The sequence below is a fragment of the Panulirus ornatus genome, chromosome 46 (assembly GCF_036320965.1).
Source record: "Panulirus ornatus isolate Po-2019 chromosome 46, ASM3632096v1, whole genome shotgun sequence".
In the NCBI taxonomy this organism is placed as follows: domain Eukaryota; kingdom Metazoa; phylum Arthropoda; class Malacostraca; order Decapoda; family Palinuridae; genus Panulirus; species Panulirus ornatus.
In genome coordinates, this window is record NC_092269.1 from 27,633,561 (window position 1) to 27,653,211 (window position 19,651).

The 19,651-nt window shown below is 42.2% G+C and overlaps 1 protein-coding gene across 1 annotated transcript in view; it reads left to right on the top strand.

Moving 5' to 3' along the window:
* Positions 1 to 19,651, top strand: part of LOC139763164 (proton-coupled folate transporter-like) — a 235,165-nt gene that overhangs the window by 73,256 nt on the left and 142,258 nt on the right. The gene's annotated exons all lie outside the window — the stretch shown is intronic.

Here is a 19,651-nt window from a genome sequence, read left to right on the forward strand (position 1 = left end):
TCCCGCGTTTGCGAGGTAGCGCAAGGAAACAGACAAAAGAAATGGCCCAACCCACCCCATACACATGTATATACATACACGTCCACACACGCAAATATACATACCTATACATCTCAATGTAACATATATATAAACACACACAGACACACATACATATATAACCATGCACACAATTCACACTGTCTGCCTTTATTCATTCCCATCGCCACCTGCCACACATGGAATACCATACCCCCTCCCCCCTCATGTGTGCGAGGTTGACTAGGAAAAGACAACAAAGGCCCCATTCGTTCACACTCAGGTCTAGCTGTCATGCAATAATGCCCAAAACCACAGCTCCCTTTCCACATCCAGGCCCTGCACAACTTTCCATGGTTTACCCCAGACGCTTCACATGCCCTGATTCAATCACTGACAGCACGTCACCCGGTATACCACATCGATCCAATTCACTCTATTCCTTGCACGCCTTTCACCCTCCTGCATGTTCAGGCCCCGATCACACAAAATCTTTTTCACTCCATCTTTCCACCTCCAATTTGGTCTCCCACTTCTCCTCGTTCCCTCCACCTCCAACACATATATCCTCTTCGTCAATCTTTCCTCACTCATTCTCTCCATGTGCCAAACCATTTCAAAACACCCTCTTCTGCTCTCTCAACCACGCTTTTTTATTTCCACACATCTCTCTTACCCTTAATTACTTACTCGATCAAACCACCTCACACCACACATTGTCCTCAAACATCTCATTTCAGCACATCCATCACTCCTGCACACAACTCTATCCATAGCCCACGCCTTGCAACCATACAACATTGTTGGAACCACTATTCCTTCAAACATACCCATTTTTGCTTTCGAGATAATGTTCTCGACTTCCACACATTCTTCAAGGCTCCCAGGAATTTTCGCCACCTCCCCCACCCTATGATTCACTTCCGCTTCCATGGTTCCATCCGCTGCCAGATCCATCTCCAGATATCTAAAACACTTTACTTCCTCCAGTTTTTCTCCATTCAAACTTACCTCCCAATTGACTTGACCTCAACCCTACTGTACCTAATAACCTTGCTCTTATTCACATTTACTCTTAACTTTCTTCTTTCACACACTTTACCAAACTCAGTCACCAGCTTCTGCAGTTTCTCACATGAATCGGCCACCAGCACTGTACCATCAGCGAAACAACAACTGACTCAATTCCCAAGCTCCCTCATCCACAACAGACTGCATACTTGCCCCTCTTTCCAAAACTCTTGCATTCACCTCCCTAACAACCCCATCCATAAACAAATTAAAAAACCATGGAGACATCTCACACCCCTGCCGCAAACCTACATTACTGAGAACCAATCACTTTCCTCTCTTCCTACACGTACACATGCCTTACATCTCGATAAAAACTTTTAATGCTTCTAACAACTTGCCTCCCACACCATATATTCTTAAATACCTTCCACAGAGCATCTCTATCAACTCGATTATCATATGCCTTCTCCAGATCCATAAATGCTACATACAAATCCATTTGCTTTTCTAAGTATTCCTCCATTCATTTCAAAGCAAACACCTGATCACACATCCTCTACCACTTCCACACTACATGCACGTCCTACACACGCATATTATACATTACCTATTACATCTCAATGTACTCATTTATATATACACTCACAGACATTTACATTATATACACATGTACATAATTCATACTGTCTACCTTTATTTGTTCCCATCGCACCTACGCCAACATGGATAACATACCCCCTTCCCCCTTCATTGTGCGATGAGTAGCGCTAGGAAAAGACTCAAAAGGCCCCATCGTTCACACTCAGTCTCTAGCTGTCATGTAATAATGCACTGAAACAACAGCTCCCTTTCCACATCAGGCCCCACAACATTTCCCTGGTTTTTTCCAGTCACTTCACATGCCCTGGTTCGTATCCATTGACAGCACGTCGACCCCGGTATACCACATCGTTCCAGTTCACTCTATTCCTTGCACGCCTTTCACCTCCTGCATGTCAGGCCCGATTCACTCAAAATCTTTTTCACTCCATATTTCACCTCCAGTTTGGTTTCCCACTTCTCCTCGTTCCTCCACCTTGACACATATATCCTCTTGGTCAATCTTTCCTCACTCATTCTCTCCATGTGACCAAAACATTTCAAACACCCTCTTCTGCTCTCTCAACCACACTCTTTTTATTTCCACACATGTGTCACACCCTTACATTACTTACTTGATCAAGCCACCTCACACCAAATATTGTCCTCAACATCTCATTTCCAGCACATCCGCCACCCTCCTGTGCACAACTGTTATCCATAGCCCACGCCTCGCAAACATCCAAAATTGTTGGAACCACTATTCCTTCAAAACATACCCATTATTGCTTTCGGAGATAATGTTCTCGACTTCCACACATTCTTCAAGGCTCCCAGAACTTTGCCCCCTCCCCCACCCTATGATTCACTTCCACTTCCATGGTTCCATCCGCTGCCAGATCCACTCCAGATATCTAAAACACTTTACTTCCTCAGTTTTTCTACATTTCAAAACTTACCTCCCAATTGACTTGACCCTCAACCCTACTGTACCTAATAACATGCTTTTATTCACATTTACTCTTAACTTTCTTCTTTTACACACTTTACCAAACTCAGTCACCAGCTTCTGCAGTTTCTTACATGAATCCGCCACCAGCGCTGTATCATCAGCGAACAACAACTGACTCTCTTCCTAAGCTCTCTCATCCACAACAGACTGCTTACTTGCCCCTCTTTCCAAAACTCTTGATTCACCTCCCTAACAACCCCAGCCATAAACAAATGAAACAACCATGGGGACATCACACACCCTGCCGCAAACTCATTCACTGAGAACCAATCGCTTTCCCTCTTCTACACGTGCACATGCCTTACATTCTCGATAAATCTTTTTCACTGCTTACAAACTTGCCTCGCACACATATATTTCTTAAAACTTCATAGAGCATCTTATCAACTCTATCATATGCCTTCTCCAGATCCATAAATGCTACATACAAATCCATTGCTTTTCTAAGTATTTCTCACATCATTCTTCAAAGCAAACACCTGATCACACATCTCTACCACTTCTGAAATCACACTGCTCTTCCCCAATCTGATGCTTTGTAATCCTTCACCCTCTCAATCAATTCCCTCCCATATAATTTCCCAAGAATACTCAACAAAACTTATACCTCTGTTAACTTGAGCACTCTCTCTTATCCCCTTTGACCTTTGTACAATGGCACTATGCTAAGCATTCAGCCAATCCTCAGGCACCTCACATGAATCATACATACATTAAATAACCTTACAACCAGTCAATAATACAGTCACCCCCTTTTTAATAAATTCCACTGCAATACCATCCAAACTCGCTGCCTTCCCGGCTTTCATCTTCTGCAATGCTTTTACTACCTCATCTTGTTTACCAAATCATTTTTCCTAACCCTCTCACTTTGCACCACCACCTCGCCCAAAAAAACACCCTGTGTCTCCCACTCTATCATCAAACATATTCAACAAACCTTCAAAATACTCACTCCATCTCCTCACATCACCACTACTTCTTATCACCCCCCCATTAGCCCCCTTCACTGAAGTTCCATTTTGTTCCTTGTCTTACCCCTTCATTTACCTCCTTCCAAAACATCTTTTTATTTCCCCCTGAAATTTAATGATACTTTTCTCACCCCATCTCTCACTTAACCTCTTTTTCACCTCTTGCACCTTTCTCTGCCCTCCTGCCTCTTTCTTTTATACATCTCCAACTCATTTGCATTATTCCCCTACAAAAATCTTTTCAAAATGCCTCTCTCTTCTCTTTCACTAATAATCTTACTTCTTTTTTTTTTTTTTTGCTTTGTCGCTGTCTCCGCGTTTGCGAGGTAGCGCAAGGAAACAGACGAAAAAAATGGCCCAACCCCCCCCATACACATGCATATACATACACGTCCACACACGCAAATATACATACCTACACAGCTTTCCATGGTTTACCCCAGACGCTTCACATGCCTGGTTCAATCATTGACAGCACGTCGACCCCGGTATACCACATCGTTCCAATTCACTCTATTCCTTGCACGCCTTTCACCTTCTGCATGTTCAGGCCTGATCACTCAAAATCTTTTTCACTCCATCTTTTCCACCTCCAGTTTGGTCTCCCACTTCTCCTCTTTCCCCTCCACCTCCAAACACATATATCCTCTGGTCAATCTTTCCTCACTCATTCTCTCCATGTGCCCAACCATTTCAAAAAACCCTCTTCTGCTCTCTCAAACCACGCTCTTTTTATTTCCACACATCTCTCTTACGCTTACGTTACTCGATCAAACCACCTCACACCACACATTGTCCTCAAACATCTCATTTCCAGCACATCCATCCTCCTGCGCACAACTCTATCCATAGCCCACGCCTTGCAACCATACAACATTGTTGGAACCACTATTCCTTCAAACATACCCATTTTTGCTTTCGGAGATAATGTTCTCGACTTCCACGCATTCTTCAAGGCTCCCAGAATTTTTCGCCCCCTCCCCCACCCTATGATCCACTTCCGCTTCATGGTTCCATCCGTGCCAGATCACTCCCAGATATCTAAAAACACTTTACTTCCTCCCGTTTTTCTCCATTCAAACTTACCTCCCAATTGACTTGACCCTCACCCTACTGTACCTAATAACCTTGCTCTTATTCACATTTACTCTTAAATTTCTTCTTTCACACACTTTACCCAAAATCAGTCACCAGCTTCTGCAGTTTCTCAATGAATCAGCACCTGTGCTGTATCATCAGCGAACAACAACTGACTCATTCCCAAGCTCTCTCATCCCCAACAGACTTCATACTTGCCCCTCTTTCAAAATTCTTGCATTTACCTCCCTAACAACCCCATCCATAAACAAATTAAACAACCATTTGGAGACATCACACACCCCTGCCGCAAACCTACATTCACTGAGAACCAATCACTTTCCTCTCTTCCTACACGTAACATGCCTTACATCCTCGATAAAAACTTTTCACTGCTTCTAACAACTTGCCTCCCACACCATATATTCTTAATACCCTTCACAGAGCATCTCTATCAACTCGTTATATATGCCTTCTCCAGATCCATAAATGCTACATACAAATCCATTTACTTTCTAAGTATTCCTCACATACATTCTTCAAAGCAAAAACCTGATCCACACATCCTGTACCACTTCTACACTACATTACAGTCACACACGCAAATATACATACCTTTTACATCTCAATGTTTCACATTATTTATACACACACATGACATTTACATATATACACATGTACATAATTCCATACTGTCTGCCTTTATTCATTCCCATCGCCACCTCGCCACACATGGAATACCATCCCCCTCCCCCCCTCATGTGTGCGAGGTAGCACTAGGAAAAGACAACAAAGGCCCCATTCGTTCACACTCAGGTCTAGCTGTCATGCAATAATGCCCAAAACCACAGCTCCCTTTCCACATCCAGGCCCTGCACAACTTTCCATGGTTTACCCCAGACGCTTCACATGCCCTGATTCATCCCCTGACAGCACGTCACCCCGGTATACACATCGCTCCAATTCACTCTATTCTTGCCCGCCCTTTTACCCTCCTGCATGTTCAGGCCCCGATCACACAAATCTTTTTCACTCCATCTTTCCACCTCCAATTTGGTCTCCCATATATATGTGTTTTTCTTTGTTATTTTTTTCTATCACTATCATACTTGATTTTGTTATAAAGGAGTCAACGTGCTGTCGGTGGACTGAACCCGGGCATGCAAAGTGGCCAGGGTAAACCCTGGAAAGATTTGTGGGGCATGGTTGTGAAAAGGGAGCTATTATTTGGTTTTGGTGGATTTTTTATGACAGCTTCTGGATGGATGTGAGTGAATGTGGCCTGTTCTTGTGCTACAATGATAATGCAGGATTGGCACTCCAGTATGAAAAATATATTGTTTACTCCATTTACAAGTATAAGAACCATCCACTTCAGAGGAGTCCAGCTTACCATGCTCCCATGTGGAGCATAGCCTCAAAAGCTTTGTGCCCTAGAAAATGATCCTTCAGCTGAAGAAGTCCATAGCTTACAGTGCATAATCAGACAATTACTATGGATGAATGAAGACACTATTGATGGCCTTCCCCTCCCTAGCTCATCTTGGAAGCCCTTAAAAACTCTAGCTGAAATTTCTCTGATAATATCAAATGTCACATTTCTTTACCACTCTAATCTTTTAAGTATCTGTGCGGTTCCTTGATATAGACAATATATAATTTGGGGCCCTCCTTCTGAACCAATATAAATCATCATAATATATATTTTATAAAACAGTTACAAAAGGCCATTTGTACAATGTTCCTAATCTGACATTTGCTCCTAGGTAAGCAATGGACAGATTCCTTTTTTCCCCATCCATTTTACTGGTGTGGATATGGCATGCAATTTAGTGCAAAATAAATCAGCTCACCAACACTTAAAATATACCTTTTCATTGACTTTTTAAAACATGTATGCATACAATGTATATTGTTTTGTATTAAGATTATTGTTTTTATTAACAAAATGCAAGACTAACTTGGTTTCTGTGAATAGTCTGTTCTTCAAAACAAAGTATGTAAACTATATACACTGTAATCTTAGGAATATCATTTTCAGTCATTATCACAATGACAGTCTCATGTTCACTGCAGCTTGTGTTTTCATTATGTACAATAAAGAGATTTCTTTGATTTCTGGTAGTCAAAAAGCAAAAAAAAAAAAACCCACAAGTAACTAATTAAAGGGTTTGGATGGAATTTTTTCAATTTAAAAAATTTTGTTCAAGTGTCTAAGGATGGTGGATATGGGTGTGAAAGACAGTGTGGGAGAAGAAATTGGTTTCTAAGTCTTGGTCTCCAAGTTCATCTTTTTCTCCTACTTTTCTCTTCTTCCTCTACCTCATCTATGTCATTCTATGGAGGTGAATGAACATCAGATGAAAATCAAGTGTTGGTCTGCATGGGGGTTTCTTGACAAGACCAGTAGTAAGCGGTCTCCTGCTGCAGCATGAGGGGCACAGTAAGACGTAGTCAAAGTCATTTTGTTCTAGTATCATTCACCTGGAGAATTCTGTCAAAAGGTTTAAGCACCCAGTTCTGTCTAGCTGGTCCACCCTTTTGGATTCTGTTGACATAAACACCTTTCTCGTAGAGGACCATCAGACACACTGAAGCCAAAGTCCTCATTTCACACGGTCCTTAAGGAGAGTCACTTGGTACCCCTTGTATATATATATAGATATATATATATATATATATATTTATTATAATATTTTTTTTTTTTTTTTTTTTTTATACTTTGTCGCTGTCTCCCGCGTTTGCGAGGTAGCGCAAGGAAACAGACGAAAGAAATGGGCCCACCCCCCCCCCATACACATTGTACATACACACGTCCACACACGCAAATTTTACATACCCACACAGCTTTCCATGGTTTACCCAGACGCTTCACATGCCTTGCTTCAATCCACTGACAGCACGTCAACCCCTGTATACCACATGACTCCAATTCACTCTATTTCTTGCCCTCCTTTCACCCTCCTGCATGTTCAGGCCCCGATCACACAAAATCTTTTTCACTCCATCTTTCCACCTCCAATTTGGTCTCCCTCTTCTCCTCGTTCCCTCCACCTCCGACACATATATCCTCTTGGTCAATCTCTCCTCACTCATTCTCTCCATGTGCCCAAACCATTTCAAAACACCCTCTTCTGCTCTCTCAACCACGCTCTTTTTATTTCCACACATCTCTCTTACCCTTACGTTACTTACTCGATCAAACCACCTCACACCACACATTGTCCTCAAACATCTCATTTCCAGCACATCCATCCTCCTGCGCACATCTCTATCCATAGCCCACGCCTCGCAACCATACAGCATTGTTGGAACCACTATTCCCTCAAACATACCCATTTTTGCTTTCCGAGATAATGTTCTCGACTTCCACACATTTTTCAAGGCTCCCAAAATTTTCGCCCCCTCCCCCACCCTATGATCCACTTCCGCTTCCATGGTTCCATCCGCTGACAGATCCACTCCCAGATATCTAAAACACTTCACTTCCTCCAGTTTTTCTCCATTCAAACTCACCTCCCAGTTGACTTGACCCTCACCCCTACTGTACCTAATAACCTTGCTCTTATTCACATTTACTCTCAACTTTCTTCTTCCACACACTTTACCAAACTCAGTCACCAGCTTCTGCAGTTTCTCACATGAATCAGCCACCAGCGCTGTATCATCAGCGAACAACAACTGACTCACTTCCCAAGCTCTCTCATCCCCAACAGACTTCATACTTGCCCCTCTTTCCAGGACTCTTGCATTTACCTCCCTTACAACCCCATCCATAAACAAATTAAACAACCATGGAGACATCACACACCCCTGCCGCAAACCTACATTCACTGAGAACCAATCACTTTCCTCTCTTCCTACACGTACACATGCCTTACATCCTCGATAAAAACTTTTCACTGCTTCTAACAACTTGCCTCCCACACCATATATTCTTAATATATATATATATATATATATATATATATATATATATATATATATATATATATATATATTAATATTTTTTTTTTTTTTTTTTTTTTTTTATACTTTGTCGCTGTCTCCCGCGTTTGCGAGGTAGCGCAAGGAAACAGACGAAAGAAATGGCCCAACCCCCCCCCATACACATGTACATACACACGTCCACACACGCAAATATACATACCTACACAGCTTTCCATGGTTTACCCCGGACGCTTCACATGCCTTGATTCAATCCACTGACAGCACGTCAACCCCTGTATACCACATCGATCCAATTCACTCTATTCCTTGCCCTCCTTTCACCCTCCTGCATGTTCAGGCCCCGATCACACAAAATCCTTTTCACTCCATCTTTCCACCTCCAATTTGGTCTCCCTCTTCTCCTCGTTCCCTCCACCTCCGACACATATATCCTCTTGGTCAATCTTTCCTCACTCATTCTCTCCATGTGCCCAAACCATTTCAAAACACCCTCTTCTGCTCTCTCAACCACGCTCTTTTTATTTCCACACATCTCTCTTACCCTTACGTTACTTACTCGATCAAACCACCTCACACCACACATTGTCCTCAAACATCTCATTTCCAGCACATCCATCCTCCTGCGCACAACTCTATCCATAGCCCACGCCTCGCAACCATACAACATTGTTGGAACTACTATTCCTTCAAACATACCCATTTTTGCTTTCCGGGATAATGTTCTCGACTTCCACACATTTTTCAAGGCTCCCAAAATTTTCGCCCCCTCCCCCACCCTATGATCCACTTCCACTTCCATGGTTCCATCCGCTGACAGATCCACTCCCAGATATCTAAAACACTTCACTTCCTCCAGTTTTTCACCATTCAAACTCACCTCCCAATTGACTTGACCCTCAACCCTACTGCTCTTATTCACATTTACTCTTAACTTTCTTCTTCCACACACTTTACCAAACTCCGTCACCAGCTTCTGCAGTTTCTCACATGAATCCGCCACCAGCGCTGTATCATCAGCGAACAACAACTGACTCACTTCCCAAGCTCTCTCATCCCCAACAGACTTCATACTTGCCCCTCTTTCCAAAACTCTTGCATTTACCTCCCTAACAACCCCATCCATAAACAAATTAAACAACCATGGAGACATCACACACCCCTGCCACAAACCTACATTCACTGAGAACCAATCACTTTCCTCTCTTCCTACACGTACACATGCCTTACATCCTCGATAAAAACTTTTCACTGCTTCTAACAACTTGCCTCCCACACCATATATTCTTAATACCTTCCACAGAGCATCTCTATCAACTCTATCATATGCCTTCTCCAGATCCATAAATGCTACATACAAATCCATTTGCTTTTCTAAGTATTTCTCACATACATTCTTCAAAGCAAACACCTGATCCACACATCCTCTACCACTTCTGAAACCACACTGCTCTTCCCCAATCTGATGCTCTGTACATGCCTTCACCCTCTCAATCAATACCCTCCCATACAATTTACCAGGAATACTCAACAAACTTATACCTCTGTAATTTGAGCACTCACTCTTATCCCCTTTGCCTTTGTACAATGGCACTATGCACGCATTCCGCCAATCCTCAGGCACCTCACCATGAGTCATACATACATTAAATAACCTTACCAACCAGTCAACAATACAGTCACCCCCTTTTTTAATAAATTCCACTGCAATACCATCCAAACCTGCTGCCTTGCCGGCTTTCATCTTCCGCAAAGCTTTTACTACCTCTTCTCTGTTTACCAAATCATTTTCCCTAACCCTCTCACTTTGCACACCACCTCGACCCAAACACCCTATATCTGCCACTCTGTCATCAGACACATTCAACAAACCTTCAAAATACTCATTCCATCTCCTTCTCACATCACCACTACTTGTTATCACTGAAGTTCCCATTTGCTCCCTTGTCTTACGCACCCTATTTACCTCCTTCCAGAACATCTTTTTATTCTCCCTAAAATTTACTGATAGTCTCTCACCCCAACTCTCATTTGCCCTTTTTTTCACCTCTTGCACCTTTCTCTTGACCTCCTGTCTCTTTCTTTTATACTTCTCCCACTCAATTGCATTTTTTCCCTGCAAAAATCGTCCAAATGCCTCTCTCTTCTCTTTCACTAATACTCTTACTTCTTCATCCCACCACTATATATATATATATTAATATATATATATATATATATATTTTTTTTTTTTCTTTCATACTATTCGCTATTTCCCGCGATAGCGAGGTAGCGTTAAGAACAGAGGACTGGGCCTTTGAGGGAATATCCTCACCTGGACCTCTTCTCTGTTCCTTCTTTTGGAAAAAAAAAAAAGAAAAAAAAAAAAAAAACGAGAGGGGAGGATTTTCAGCCCCCCGCTCCCTTCCCTTTTAGTCGCCTTCTACGACACGCAGGGAATACGTGGGAAGTATTCTTTCTCCCCTATCCCCAGGGAATATTATATATTTATTTATTTTGCTTTGTCGCTGTCTCCCGCGTTTGCGAGGTAGCGCAAGGAAACAGACAAAAGAAATGGCCCAACCCACCCCCATACACAATGTATATACATACACGTCCACACACGCAAATATACATACCTATACATCTCAATGTACACATATATATAAACACACACAGACACACATACATATATACCCATGCACACAATTCACACTGTCTGCCTTTATTCATTCCCATCGCCACCTCGCCACACATGGAATACCATCCCCCTCCCCCCCTCATGTGTGCGAGGTAGCACTAGGAAAAGACAACAAAGGCCCCATTCGTTCACACTCAGGTCTAGCTGTCATGCAATAATGCCCAAAACCACAGCTCCCTTTCCACATCCAGGCCCTGCACAACTTTCCATGGTTTACCCCAGACGCTTCACATGCCCTGATTCAATCCACTGACAGCACGTCAACCCCGGTATACCACATCGATCCAATTCACTCTATTCCTTGCCCGCCTTTCACCCTCCTGCATGTTCAGGCCCCGATCACACAAAATCTTTTTCACTCCATCTTTCCACCTCCAATTTGGTCTCCCACTTCTCCTCGTTCCCTCCACCTCCAACACATATATCCTCTTCGTCAATCTTTCCTCACTCATTCTCTCCATGTGCCCAAACCATTTCAAAACACCCTCTTCTGCTCTCTCAACCACGCTCTTTTTATTTCCACACATCTCTCTTACCCTTACATTACTTACTCGATCAAACCACCTCACACCACACATTGTCCTCAAACATCTCATTTCCAGCACATCCATCCTCCTGCACACAACTCTATCCATAGCCCACGCCTTGCAACCATACAACATTGTTGGAACCACTATTCCTTCAAACATACCCATTTTTGCTTTCGGAGATAATGTTCTCGACTTCCACACATTCTTCAAGGCTCCCAGGATTTTCGCCACCTCCCCCACCCTATGATTCACTTCCGCTTCCATGGTTCCATCCGCTGCCAGATCCACTCCCAGATATCTAAAACACTTTACTTCCTCCAGTTTTTCTCCATTCAAACTTACCTCCCAATTGACTTGACCCTCAACCCTACTGTACCTAATAACCTTGCTCTTATTCACATTTACTCTTAACTTTCTTCTTTCACACACTTTACCAAACTCAGTCACCAGCTTCTGCAGTTTCTCACATGAATCGGCCACCAGCACTGTACCATCAGCGAACAACAACTGACTCAATTCCCAAGCTCTCTCATCCACAACAGACTGCATACTTGCCCCTCTTTCCAAAACTCTTGCATTCACCTCCCTAACAACCCCATCCATAAACAAATTAAACAACCATGGAGACATCTCACACCCCTGCCGCAAACCTACATTAACTGAGAACCAATCACTTTCCTCTCTTCCTACACGTACACATGCCTTACATCCTCGATAAAAACTTTTAATTGCTTCTAACAACTTGCCTCCCACACCATATATTCTTAATACCTTCCACAGAGCATCTCTATCAACTCGATTATCATATGCCTTCTCCAGATCCATAAATGCTACATACAAATCCATTTGCTTTTCTAAGTATTTCTCACATACATTCTTCAAAGCAAACACCTGAACCACACATCCTCTACCTCTTCTGAAACCACACTGCTCTTCCCCAACCTGATTCTCTGTACATGCCTTCACCCTCTCAATCAATACCCTCCCATATAATTTACCAGGAATACTCAACAAACTTATACCTCTGTCATTTGAGCACTCACTCTTATCTCTTTTGCCTTTGTAGAATGGCACTATGGAAGCATTCCGCCAATCCTCAGGCACCTCACCATGAGTCATACATACATTAAATAACCTTACCAACCAGTCAACAATACAGTCACCCCCTTTTTTAATAAATTCCACTGCAATACCATCCCAACCTGCTGCCTTGCCGGCTTTCATCTTCCGCAAAGCTTTTACTACCTCTTCTCTGTTTACCAAATCATTTTCCCTAACCCTCTCACTTTGCACACCACCTCGACCAAAACACCCTATATCTGCCACTCTATCATCAAACACATTCAACAAACCTTCAAAATACTCACTCCATCTCCTTCTCACATCACCACTACTTGTTATCACCTCCCCATTTGCGCCCTTCACTGAAGTTCCCGTTTGCTCCCTTGTCTTACGCACTTTATTTACCTCCTTCCAGAACATCTTTTTATTCTCCCTGAAATTTAATGATACTCTCTCACCCCAACTCTCATTTGCCCTCTTTTTCACCTCTTGCACCTTTCTCTTGACCTCCTGTCTCTTTCTTTTATACATCTCCCACTCAATTGCATTTTTTCCCTGCAAAAATCGTCCAAATGCCTCTCTCTTCTCTTTCACTAATAATCTTACGTCTTCATCCCACCACTCACTACCCTTTCTAATCAACCCACCTCCCACTCTTCTCATGCCACAAGCATCTTTTGCGCAATCCATGACTGATTCCCTTAATACATCCCATTCCTCCCCCACTCCCCTTACTTCCATTGTTCTCACCTTTTTCCATTCTGTACTCAGTCTCTCCTGGTACTTCCTCACACAAGTCTCCTTCCCAAGCTCACTTACTCTCACCACCCTCTTCACCCCAACATTCACTCTTCTTTTCTGAAAACCCCTACAAATCTTCACCATAGCCTCCACAAGATAATGATCAGACATCCCTCCAGTTGCACCTCTCAGCACATTAACATCCAAAAGTCTCTTTTTCGCGCGCCTGTCAATTAACACGTAATCCAATAACGCTCTCTGGCCATCTCTCCTACTTACATATGTATACTTATGTATATCTCTCTTTTTAAACCAGGTATTCCCAATCACCAGTCCTTTTTCAGCACATAAATCTACAAGCTCTTCACCATTTCCATTTACAACACTTCTTTTTAACCTGTATTGTTTATTTTTTGAGGAGACAGGTTATATGTATATGACAGCCCAAATGGGAGCTATAAAAATCTTAGGCCTTTTACAGTCTAATAGTTTCTCTGGTAGTTAAACTCCTTGGTATCTTCTTATGAAAACTCCTTTCTTCGTATCCCAAGGTTTGAGGAGGAGAGTTAGTGAATTACATGCTCTCTCCAGATTCAAGAATCTTCTTGATAATTTTATGTGGATTATGATGAACCCAAACCCCAGATTTTTGGCTAAGAATGAAACTGTAAGATATAGAAATAACCTTATTGTCATCCAGTTTTGGTAGACTTCATCCAGAGAGAATAATGCCTTCTGTCCAGGTAAGTCTCTCAGAGATCTTTTTGACTTCATCAGAAATTATCAAGGGTACCATTTATTTGTTCAACCTAGAAGCTTGAATCCCCCTTAGGTGAGGTTTGAGAAACTCATTTTATTAGCTCAAACCTTCTCCCTGTCATATACATTGTCTTTCTTATGCTGATCACATTTCTCCTCTTGGTTCTGACCTGTGCAGCATTTCGGATTGGGGAAGCAGTAACCTTGTGAAATTTGATAGTGTTGAAATGCAGTTTCTCCTTATATCGCTTTCTAAGAATCATTTGTTTCCCTCTGTTCATCTTTAAAACACCACAATTTAACATAATTGTAATATAAACATGTTGGACATAACTGTCTCTTCCACTTTGAATTGGAAACCCTATATAATTAACCTTACAAAGTCTGCTTTCTAAAAGCTAGGTGTGTTATGTAGGTACTGTAATTATTTTTTTTTTGTGAGCAGCTGTTGCACATATACAGTGGTTTTATTCACCCACTTATGAAATACTACTCACACATCTTGGTGGGCTCACCCTCCACCTCTTTATTAACTAGAGTAGAATCAAAATCCTTTTGTCTCCTGATAAATTCTTCAGGCATCATATCTCTTCATCATTCCCTTTCTAAACACTGCAGTGTTCTTGCTCTCCCTCTATTCTTTAGGTATGATTTTGGCCATTGGTCTTATTAGTTCTTTGCATATCCCCAACATTTGAGGTTTGGACTTGGGTACGTGTTTGGCTTGTGCGAAGATTGGCTATTATGATACAGGTACACTACTGATGGTTCGGCACCTCCTTTAGTCTGAACAAAATTACGTGAGGGTACTTGAAATTACCACGGCCACCAGACTAGTTTACTGGATGGCCACAGATGGCATTATGTGTAGGGCGTGCTTATTTGCATTATTTACAATGCACTTATTGGTGGTGATACTGCAATTCTTAGCTAATTTTGCTTAAAGTAAACCCTAGCTATGGCTTGTAAGACATATTAGAGTGTCAGTTGTGGTGTCAAACCTAAACACCAGTCCATATTGATCTAAAATAAAGTAGAAGTGTTGAAAAAATGGACTGTGGTGTTTCGGTGCATAATCTGTGTGACATCTACAGTATTGGTTCATCAACTGTTTATGATAAAAGGAAGCATAGGGAGAAAATATTGAAATTCTGTGCAGACAGCGATTCCAAGAAGCAAATGATGATTAAAAACTATGAAAGATGATAAGAGTACTGAGCACAATCGAGTGATGATAGAATGGTTTCGAGAGCATTGGAGTGATGTAGTGGACCTGTCAGGTAGCTTGATGATGGACCAGGCTAAGTTGTTCCATAAAGAACTTAAATTACAACATGATCATGACTATAGTGAAGGATGGCTTCAAAGATTCAAGGGATTTCCATGAATAAAGTGTGCGGAGAAAAGCGGTCTACAAACCATGAAGGAGCTTCCGAGTATGTGGATGAATTTGCAAAACTCGGAGCTGACGAGCACCTCAGTCCTGAGCAGGTGTATAATGCAGATGAATACTTTAGACACATGGGAGATGTGTGATTAGTGGGTTAGAGGTGTATTGATGAATTATTATTATGTGACCACGGTTGGTCCAGCAAAATGATTAATCTGGCAGGGCTTTGGAACCAAGAGTGCCAGAAAATTGATGATGTACCTGTACCTTCTTTCCTCAAACAACCAAGCTGTGGAATTCTCATCCTTTTTTTGTTTTTCCCTTTTCAAATATCTTTTCATCCTTTACTAGTCAGGTCTACAAACACTTGCAGAGCCCTGATTAATTTCTAGTTTGAATTTTGTTTCACCTGAAATGGCCTTGATTAAGGCATATTTTTTTTTTTATCTGTGCCCTGTCAGTCTCTGTATATTAAAAAGAAAATGTGAGGGGAATCTTAGAAATGATGCTTGGATTAAAGTTTTGTGAAATGGTATGACTATGTAAGATTAATGGGAAACTCTGTGCCATTGAGGGTAATCTGTTTTGCTATGGTTGCAGGTACCAGAAGAAGGGTAGACTGTGAGAGAAATGGACAGATGCAATGTGTGAATTGCTTCGCGCTCGAGTTATTTCAGATGAGGATGCCTTAAGAGTGATTTTTTATCATGTGCACTGGAAGCAGATCTTTTGTGAGGGTGGAGATGTGAATGGAGACATGAACTTCACGTACCTAATCACAGCAGAGTGTATGAAAACTAAGAAGCACTGATATTTGGATGGAAGTCTCAGTTTTTCAGATTGGAGATTAGGATGTGTATGAGAGAACAGAAACTGTATATACTTGAATGAGTCCATTTATTCTTTATCATTAATTTATTTGTAATTACGTCAGGACTGATTTCTAAGATTCCTGGTGTTATCCAGGACTTCTTTCAGAAGGCTACTACAGTCCAAGAATGTAACTTTCAGTAGCAGGGAAATGTGGACTCCCTGGGAGTGATTAGTTCTTTGATGAGATGATACTACCAGTAATTTAGCCTTGCCAAAGGTGACTTCGCTTGTGGTGTAACCTCTTGCAAGTATAGGTTGGTAAATTTTTTTTTTTTTTTTTTTTTTTTATACTTTGTCGCTGTCTCCCGCGTTTGCGAGGTAGCGCAAGGAAACAGACGAAAGAAATGGCCCAACCCCCCCCCCCCATACACATGTACATACACACGTCCACACACGCAAATATACATACCTACACAGCTTTCCATGGTTTACCCCAGACGCTTCACATGCCTTGATTCAATCCACTGACAGCACGTCAACCCCTGTATACCACATGACTCCAATTCACTCTATTCCTTGCCCTCCTTTCACCCTCCTGCATGTTCAGGCCCCGATCACACAAAATCTTTTTCACTCCATCTTTCCACCTCCAATTTGGTCTCCCTCTTCTCCTCGTTCCCTCCACCTCCGACACATATATCCTCTTGGTCAATCTCTCCTCACTCATTCTCTCCATGTGCCCAAACCATTTCAAAACACCCTCTTCTGCTCTCTCAACCACGCTCTTTTTATTTCCACACATCTCTCTTACCCTTACGTTACTTACTCGATCAAACCACCTCACACCACACATTGTCCTCAAACATCTCATTTCCAGCACATCCATCCTCCTGCGCACATCTCTATCCATAGCCCACGCCTCGCAACCATACAACATTGTTGGAACCACTATTCCCTCAAACATACCCATTTTCGCTTTCCGAGATAATGTTCTCGACTTCCACACATTTTTCAAGGCTCCCAAAATTTTCGCCCCCTCCCCCACCCTATGATCCACTTCCGCTTCCATGGTTCCATCTGCTGACAGATCCACTCCCAGATATCTAAAACACTTCACTTCCTCCAGTTTTTCTCCATTCAAACTCACCTCCCAATTGACTTGACCCTCACCCCTACTGTACCTAATAACCTTGCTCTTATTCACATTTACTCTCAACTTTCTTCTTCCACACACTTTACCAAACTCAGTCACCAGCTTCTGCAGTTTCTCACATGAATCAGCCACCAGCGCTGTATCATCAGCGAACAACAACTGACTCACTTCCCAAGCTCTCTCATCCCCAACAGACTTCATACTTGCCCCTCTTTCCAGGACTCTTGCCTTTACCTCCCTAACAACCCCATCCATAAACAAATTAAACAACCATGGAGACATCACACACCCCTGCCGCAAACCTACATTCACTGAGAACCAATCACTTTCCTCTCTTCCTACACGTACACATGCCTTACATCCTCGATAAAAACTTTTCACTGCTTCTAACAACTTGCCTCCCACACCATATATTCTTAATACCTTCCACAGAGCATCTCTATCAACTCTATCATATGCCTTCTCCAGATCCATAAATGCTACATACAAATCCATTTGCTTTTCTAAGTATTTCTCACATACATTCTTCAAAGCAAACACCTGATCCACACATCCTCTACCACTTCTGAAACCGCACTGCTCTTCCCCAATCTGATGCTCTGTACATGCCTTCACCCTCTCGATCAATACCCTCCCATATAATTTACCAGGAATACTCAACAAACTTATACCTCTGTAATTTGAGCACTCACTCTTATCCCCTTTGCCTTTGTACAATGGCACTATGCACGCATTCCGCCAATCCTCAGGCACCTCACCATGAGTCATACATACATTAAATAACCTTACCAACCAGTCAACAATACAGTCACCCCCTTTTTTAATAAATTCCACTGCAATACCATCCAAACCTGCTGCCTTGCCGGCTTTCATCTTCCGCAAAGCTTTTACTACCTCTTCTCTGTTTACCAAATCATTTTCCCTAACCCTCTCACTTTGCACACCACCTCGACCAAAACACCCTATATCTGCCACTCTGTCATCAGACACATTCAACAAACCTTCAAAATACTCATTCCATCTCCTTCTCACATCACCGCTACTTGTTATCACCTCCCCATTTGCGCCCTTCACTGAAGTTCCCATTTGCTCCCTTGTCTTACGCACCCTATTTACCTCCTTCCAGAACATCTTTTTATTCTCCCTAAAATTTACTGATAGTCTCTCACCCCAACTCTCATTTGCCCTTTTTTTCACCTCTTGCACCTTTCTCTTGACCTCCTGTCTCTTTCTTTTATACTTCTCCCACTCAATTGCATTTTTTCCCTGCAAAAATCGTCCAAATGCCTCTCTCTTCTCTTTCACTAATACTCTTACTTCTTCATCCCACCACTCACTACCCTTTCTAAACAGCCCACCTCCCACTCTTCTCATGCCACAAGCATCTTTTGCGCAATCCATCACTGATTCCCTAAATACATCCCATTCCTCCCCCACTCCCCTTACTTCCATTGTTCTCACCTTTTTCCATTCTGTACACAGTCTCTCCTGGTACTTCCCCACACAGGTCTCCTTCCCAAGCTCACTTACTCTCACCACCTTCTTCACCCCAACATTCACTCCTCTTTTCTGAAAACCCATACTAATCTTCACCTTAGCCTCCACAAGATAATGATCAGACATCCCTCCAGTTGCACCTCTCAGCACAATTAACATCCAAAAGTCTCTCTTTCGCGCGCCTGTCAATTAACACGTAATCCAATAACGCTCTCTGGCCATCTCTCCTACTTACATAAGTATACTTATGTATATCTCGCTTTTTAAACCAGGTATTCCCAATCATCAGTCCTTTTTCAGCACATAAATCTACAAGCTCTTCACCATTTCCATTTACAACACTGAACACCCCATGCATACCAATTATTCCCTCAACTGCCACATTACTCACCTTTGCATTGGTT